Raw genomic sequence first — 8,437 nt, 5'->3', positions numbered from 1 at the left:
AAATTTACAAGTCATGAATATATATTTATTATAAAATAATTTTTTTAAATCGTAACTATATATTTTAAAATGCATAGTTTAGAAATGAGAAAAATGAAAAAGAAGATATATTTGATATAAATTTCTTGTACATATTTAAACTAATGTAATAGGACATTGTTACATGGGAAGATATTTTAAAAATGTTATTCTGAATACTTATAAATTATACTTGAAATATATTCTCACTAAATATGAATTAATAATTGCCTTTTTTATATTTTCTCTTTTCTCTTTCCTCATTGTGTCAATTTGCATGGAGCGGACCATCAAAGTTTTACAAAGGAAATGCATTAAAATTCGTCGCCTGAAAAACCCGAGCTATGTCTCACGATACTTTTTCCGGACCTCACATATCGTTTATCTACCTCCATGATTCGCCATTCAATGATCCCCGCCCATATTCCAACCCCCATAAGAGCGGTACGGGGTTGTTTCAAAAGCGGCTCCTTTGAGACTCGCCTTCCTCTCTTTCTCATCACCAATCCCATCGAATATCTTCCCCCAATATGTTGCTCCCAAATTGTTCTGATCCTAGTGGCGATGTGGTAGGTCAAGAATTGGCACAGAAACAGATATTGCCATGAGAACTATTGTAAAGTACAAAATTTTTAACATTTTATTATCAATATATTTTAACAATAATTTTTTTTTATTTGGAATAATTTGGAGTTGCTTGTAATTAAAAATATAATGTTTACGAAATAAGTCAATGTCTCTTTTTTTAATAAAATAATATTAATATTACTAAGAAAAATAATTCTTTAAAAATATTTTTTAAGAACAATAAAGTGTACATGTGTGTGTATAATAATAATTAAATATTTATTACGAGATAATTTTCTCTCACAAACGTGCATTTTGAAGCCGAATAATGTAAGTTGTAAATGTGTCTTGTAATAATTTATTATAAATAGTTATATAATTATTAAATATTTTTAAAAATTTTATCACGTTTATTACAGTTTCTTAAACGCACCGTTTCTTACTCTTCGCTACGTTTTTCAACACGATAACCAGAACAGATGTACCGGCAACTACAAAGCTGATAACTGTGACGACCTCCCAAGCTTAAACCGCACCCTCACGATAGAAATCTAAGGGTGTTGTTACAAGCAATGCGTGCGTGCGCGTACGTTGCGTGACTTCGGCCTATATGCGCCAAGATACATATCCGAAACGTATATGTTTCACGATAAAAAGTCACTTTATACGATGTAAAATGGCTAATGCGATTTTTCCCTGAGATTTATTCTGAATGGCGCGAGATAATTAATTCCTCTAAATTTTGATATAATCTTATCGCGAATTATTAACTTAACTTTTGGGATATTAAGTATAACTTTATTAAGTAAAAAAAGATAAGATAATAAAATAAAATGTTTTTGACAGTTTGAAGATTATTTCTGAAAAACATATAATTCAGAAATTTCAATACAAAAGCTAATCGTTTGATTATGCAAATTCCTTTCACTTCAACTTTATGTCATTTGCTTAAGAAATGGTTTATTAATCAGCGTTTAAAAATTATAAGTTTTTTAATTGATTTATTATTTTATTTATTACGCGTTTTTTGAATAAAAAAGATTTCTTGTCAATTATACATATAACTTTTTTTAAATTTGTTCAATGATTAAAATATTTTTTCATGCTTGATCTGTGACTTTCTTTTTCTTTCAACTTATCACTACTATTTTTTTTTATTTTATAAATTCGCAAAAACAAAATACCGACCACCGTTGGTGAGGATATAATATCGGACAAGCGAAAAACACACACGGAACCAGTTCACGCGGACATGATGGCTGTGCTCGCCCTTAATGACAATGCAACCCCCCGTGCGATGCGATCGTCGGCCCATTTCAACCAATGGGATTGCCTGCCGTGTTTCGAACAATGGTTTGCGCCCGAATAGATTAATCAAACTTAACCGAGCCAATGAAAGCCGTGCAAATGCATCCCCGCGTGGGGGATGCATGCGTGCCGCCCGTTCGTGCGACTGCAAACGAGCAGTTGCACGCTCGCCCATTGCATCCAAGCGAGATCATGCCGGGGAATTATGGGAATATATCGTGCAATGAGGCTGCCGGCACCATGGTGTTGCGAATTTAACGACGATCTCGAATCGCCAACGTTCAACAATGTCGGGAAGGATTCTTTGATGCGCGGAAACCCCGATCTTTGTTAAAGTCATTCATAAAATTCCAGATGATTCTGCTCGTTGTAGTCGTTATACCTAGAATGACTGAGTAAAGTAAATAATATTTATTTTTTTGTATAACTAAGCAGATACTTATTTATTGTTATACAAATACGAAGATATTTTTAATTAAAATTATTCTTGTAAATCCTCTCGTTTATTTTTTTTGTATTAAAATATTAATTATCACATGCATGTATGAGAAATGACGAAAAGATTACAAAAAGTTGCCAGCAACAAAAGTTTCCGAGATATGTTTTAACGTATTTCGAAATGGCATCGAAGGGGCATGTGAAGAGCACAAAAAAGCACGGGGAGGGGATTTTTCGGGGGCCGCTGCTGTAACCAGGACCTTGATGAATGAATCGGGGCTTCATGCCGCCTCGATCGGCGTTACCCACACGGCAGCTGGCTACGCCGCGCTGATTGGTCGCGCATCACGCCGCATTTGTGGATCTTTTGCAAAGCGATCAGCGTATATGCATCTAGGGTACCCTAACCAGGACCCCCGTAGATCCGCGTTGTTCTCACTCGTGGTACCAAGGTGCGCGTCCCCTCGTCGCGAGCCGCGGCGATTGGTAGGTCTCGTGATTGATGTGTGAAGGGATGTTTATCACATCTCTTGACAATACTATTTTTATCGTGTATTATTGCTATCATATATCGTTTGTTCTAATCTATAATTAATTAAATAGAACAAATAAAGAGTTGCAGATAAAAATAAAAAAAAAAAACGTAATAATACATTCAAAGCATATTATAATATTTAATATTAATATTCCAATAACTTTGAAATTAATTATGAATTATTCAGTCATCCTACCTAATATAATTACATGATTGTGCAATTTTAATTTTATTTATACAATAAAAGATTTTTGCTAGCAAAATTATTTTTATTCATAACTTGCATTTATTCGAATTCAGTGGCATTCTAGTTGCAAAAGGAACATCTGCTGAAATTGATGCAAATTTCAGTGAACGGCATTGTAAAGATGTGCTTATTTTCTTGTCCTAGTCACGCGTAGTGGAAGCTTGAGGAAGAGGGGAACGCGGGCAGGATTCCCAAGTCTTTTGAGCAGAACTAAGTTCGTAACGCGTGATGACATGCTTGCTTACGCCAGTTGACGCCGATGCCTTTACGCTTTTCGGCCACCGACCGGCGGTGGAGAATTTGATTAGGGCAATTATGCGGCGCCGATCGGATCTTCACGTGAAATTAGATTGGCCACGTCGGTTATTACGCCAACAAACAGCCTTTTTATCTAACTGCGGCCACTCAAAACGTTCCGTAGCACGCTTCATCTCTATCTCTATCTCTATCTCTTAGGCTTATGAGCCGATGCTAATTTAATTCGCATTTAAAGCAATATCGCTATCATCAAGAATTGAAGCTTAGAAAATGTAATAGTATTATCAAATCAATACAGCGATTTTATTCGTGTTTTGACACTTTAGTAATAGACTTAATTTATCAATAGACATCTCACTAATTCATATTTGCATAAGCATAATTTAATAGAGAAAATTAAATGATTAACAAGAATTATATCTATGAAAAGAAAAATAAAATCATAAATATTTTAAACAAATCGGTTACTTAGCTTCCTCTTCAGAATAAATCTTCCAGGTACTAAGCCCTCCCATCAACGGCAAGGTGCACCCATTAGAAGAATTTATTTACATTTATATAATTTTTAATATAATATATAATTTATTTTATAATTAAGAAATTTTATATGCCTTTATTTATGTGATATTCTCATCAATTGAAATTTTATACATTTATATAAGAATTAAAAATATTTAAGAAATAAATATAATATAATAAAATATAAATACTTATGAAACATATTTTTTACTCATAAAATGTAAACTTTAATTGTAATTAATATAATAATTTATTTAAATAATATAAATATAAAAATAGATATTAAAGAAATTTTTTTCTGTCTTCTACAATAATATCTAATGTAACATTTGTTCTTTGAAGAATTTTGCCGTCAATTTTTCAGCAGGTTAAGTCGAAATTACTTTCACACGTGAGGTAAGCCCATGTCACCACAGTGACCACAATGTTGACAATTTTGAATTGTATCTAATCTTTTCGAGTAGAGATTCAAAATCTTCGAGAATCGATACAAAAAGAGACGGTCAGGATCCCCCGCCGACAAAGGATCATTATTTCGCGGACTACTGACCTAGAATGTTTGAGCCTTTCCGTGTTCATTCCGTGTTTTTACATTCGTGACAATTTTGACGATCCCGCTCGCAAAAACTCTTCAAATTTTCTGCTTCTTTAGCTGTCACCTAAGCGCAGATTACCGAGAGAGACTTTGTCAAAAATACAATATATTTTGATGGGATTTTATTTTCGATGCGCGATCGCATTCTTATTTCAAACTCTACTCTCAAGTGAATGTGTTCGCTGACATACAGTTTACCCAACTTTTAAATGACTTCTTAACTCTTAGGTGGGCCGAAGTGGTGCAAAAATCGGATATATGTCAAAGACCGTAAATACTTTTACTTTTGCCTTATAAATATCTTATTAAAAGTTACAATAGCAGATTAATTTCAAAAGTGAAAAATTAATATTATGAAAGAAATTTTTCTTTTTCCTCTCTTATCTTTTTTTCTAAAAAATGTTTTTTTACAAATATATAATAAATATTTATAAACAAACATAGTTTTATATATATATATATATGAAGCTTATATTTTTAAAAGATTACAAGATTTAAAAGATTTAAAAGAAAACAATCATTACAAAAAATAAAAATATGTATATTATACGAAACAACTAATTTATATTTTATATTTCAATTTTAATATAATTATTGTTTAACAAAAACCAATTAACAGAAAACAAGAAAAGAACTTTAAAATTAACATAGATACAATTATTGGGATTCAATTATAAAACTAGAAAAAAAATCTGAAAATATATTGCAACAATTATTATATGTATTCACACAACGCAATTACAGGTGTTAATCAAATTGAAGAAACAATATATATCGACACATATTTGAAGATGAGAAAAACCTTCAATATTCCGAAATTTCAAAAACCTTAAGTCCTCATTTATTAAGGATGTATGCGACATATATCGAAATACTAACAAAGCATTAAAATTTCATAGATTGTTCTATTATTTCTTCTAAATATTTGTGCAAAAACTAAGCACAATTCTCTTAACGATTTGGAAGTTATTTAAATTTAAAGCTACTATTGATTCTTATGGAAAATCGCCTATTGTAGCACTTATTGACAAATTTGACAAAGAAAAATATTACCAATGAAATAAAAATTTTCTCATTTATTAAGGAAATTCTAATAAATATTTGTGCAAAACTTGATTTAAAGCCACTAATTTGTTTAAAAGTTATTTACTAAAAATTGTAGAAAAATATTATCTGTCTCTTTTTCTCTTTCTGCAAATTACTCGTTTTTCATTGTTTTTTTGCAGTTGATGTCAGAGGATATTCACGGTCAAAAGTTTTTGCCATAAATTAGGAAAAATATTAATTAAAATTATTTTCTTTCACGAAGACGTCAAAATCCATATTATTTTGCGATACTTTAATTTTTTTCATAACTCAAATTTATTTTTTTAATTTTTCAAACAGTATAAACGTAAGAAACATGTTTTCTTTTTAATTTTGACAATTTTTTGCTACTATTGTACATCCAGAACATCCTTAAATAAATTCGCTGCCGGTGGTCCTAGAAGGAAATAATAATGATTTGTAAACTTTGGTCAATCAATGGGGGAAGAAAAAAAACCATATAACAAATCATATATTTTAAGCGATATCAATTACATATCCCCATAGGACAGAAGTAAATTATTACAGAAGAGCGCTACCTTCCTTTGTTTGGTATTCTTCTCGCGTCTTTCGGTAGAGAGGCATTGTCGACGGGAGACTACGGTGTCAAGATCCAACAATCTGTAACGAAAGCGTGAAGTCTTGCCTCGCAGCGCCAGTCGGTTAAAGACCGAGTCAAAAGAGAGAGTCTCCCCCTCCCCTCCCCTCCTCCTCCTCCTCTTCCCTGCCCCATGTCCCCTGCTTCGGTACGTACGAATCAGGCGTACAAATATGATTTAACCGTGCAGGAGCCGAGGGTTGAAAAAGCGATCCGGTCGAGTCACGACGCACTTTTCAGCCCCTGAACGAAACTCGTCGGAGACCACCCTGCGTCCACCATCCGCGTGAATTAGGTAGAAATCGCGTACGCACACACACACACACACATACACGCGCGCGAGCGTAAATTAAGGTTTGTGTGTGCGGGAAAAATCCATGGAAGCGTCCATAGCTAAATTCTGACACGGTAACATCGCGCGCGCGTTTGTTGCTTTAGTTAGGGTAGTTAAGACGGTCCGTCTGGATTAGTTTCGTTTGGTTATGGCAATGATATAGACGTGGATACGGGAAATTCGACATTCCTCGTTAAGCGTTTCGTGGATCGATCCGGCTGATACGATAAATACGCTGATGCATCGTGATATTCCTATTTCAATTGTGGAGTGGTTAAAGCTTCTGGCGATATTTTGGCGAAGACATTCATCTCTCCGATGAGATAATAAAGAGCATTACGTGAAAAAAAGAATCATTAAAAAGCTAGATATATAAAACTATTTTATTTTGTAAAATAATTCTAAATTAATTTGCACGCTTAAACTATTCCCTTTTAAATCATTGTCGCGTGCTCTTGATATATATATTAAATTTCAAAATATATAAAAATATAAATGTCAAAATTAAAAATCACAACTATTTTTCTTCTAACTATTTTAAAAAATGTTATTGTAATTAAAAATCTTTCTCTTAACTATTTTTAAAAATAGTTAAAATAAATCTTATTTATATTTTATACATTATTCTTATTATTATAAAATAGCCATATTTTTATACAACGCATACTTTCTGACACAAGAAATCTTTAACAAACTGAAAGAAACAATTTTAATACGACTCATTTACAATTCTCTTTAATTTGTTTTTTTTTTTTTCAAAATTTTCATTGCTTTGTTTTCCTAAATTTCTAGACACGTAATTGAATGTATTCTATATAAATACGTTTAAAAAGATGTAAATAGCAGGCTGTAAGTAAAAGAAAATAATCGGTTTTTCTTGCCGTTAGAAGATTTCCAGATGGTGGCATATATTTTGGGATTAAAATTGGCAAATAAACTGTGGCTTAAGATGCCAGGAGCTGCATGAGCTGACGGGGTTAGCGTCAGCTTTGGCGGCTTATCCGGCGACTAAGACGAGCCTAGATTTCAAGGTGAGAGAGCCAGAGAGCACGCATTATCTTATTGGAGGGTCTTTGCGCGCTCGGAGACTTCGATGATCCCGTCTTCGTGTGTTCAAGTTAGACAGCTACAGATTTTTCGCACAACATTTTCTGAAGCGTCGTGTATAGTGACATCTCTTTTCGTCTTGTCAAATATGTCAGCTCACTTTTCCTAGCAAATATTTTCCTCGTCGAAGAGTGTTATTTTAGCAGGTCGATCCACGCGCCGATCACGGATCCTACTTTGGGAACAAGAGGCAAAATGAATATTTGGAGAAACAGCGATCTCCTCTCTGCAAGAAATAGCTACCGCAAAACACAGAAGAGGTTGAATTCTTTGTATGCGGCATTCGCTCCGAGTCATCTTAAACACTCGAGAATTCTCGAGATGGAAGGGGCCCTCTTTCGAAGAGCGCGAGTCTCCCTCGGGTGCTCGCGAGATCGCGAAGTTCCATTTCGCGAGTCCCTCGATGGATCCTCCTCGATCATCGTCATGTTGGCGAATCCACGGGAAATCCCAGAAGAGCTCTGATCGTTGTTCCGATGGGACCATTCTCGATGGAATCGGGCCGGGTCGGATTCGCAACGGACCGACGGGACCAGCTGCCGGGTCAGCCGAGAAATCATCGTCGGCGGTGCCTCTCACGAGGTTGCCGATCGGGAGGACACGGCGAATAATCGGTAAAAATAGGACGAAGTCGCGAGCCGGGCGACACCGGGCCGCGTCCAATCCGTGTTCACGCAGCAAGCGGACTGTGACGAAATCCGAGACTTCGGGACCCCGATGGATTCCGACGCGCCGCGCGCGGGATCCTTTTTACATTCACGTTCTACGGTATGTGTGGTCAAAGACGATCGACTTGGCTCGTGTACATAAAGGATCAAGGAGCCTAC

Source organism: Cataglyphis hispanica, chromosome 21 (genome assembly GCF_021464435.1).
Source record: "Cataglyphis hispanica isolate Lineage 1 chromosome 21, ULB_Chis1_1.0, whole genome shotgun sequence".
Lineage (NCBI taxonomy): Eukaryota > Metazoa > Arthropoda > Insecta > Hymenoptera > Formicidae > Cataglyphis > Cataglyphis hispanica.
Note: the sequence above shows the minus strand (reverse complement) of the source record.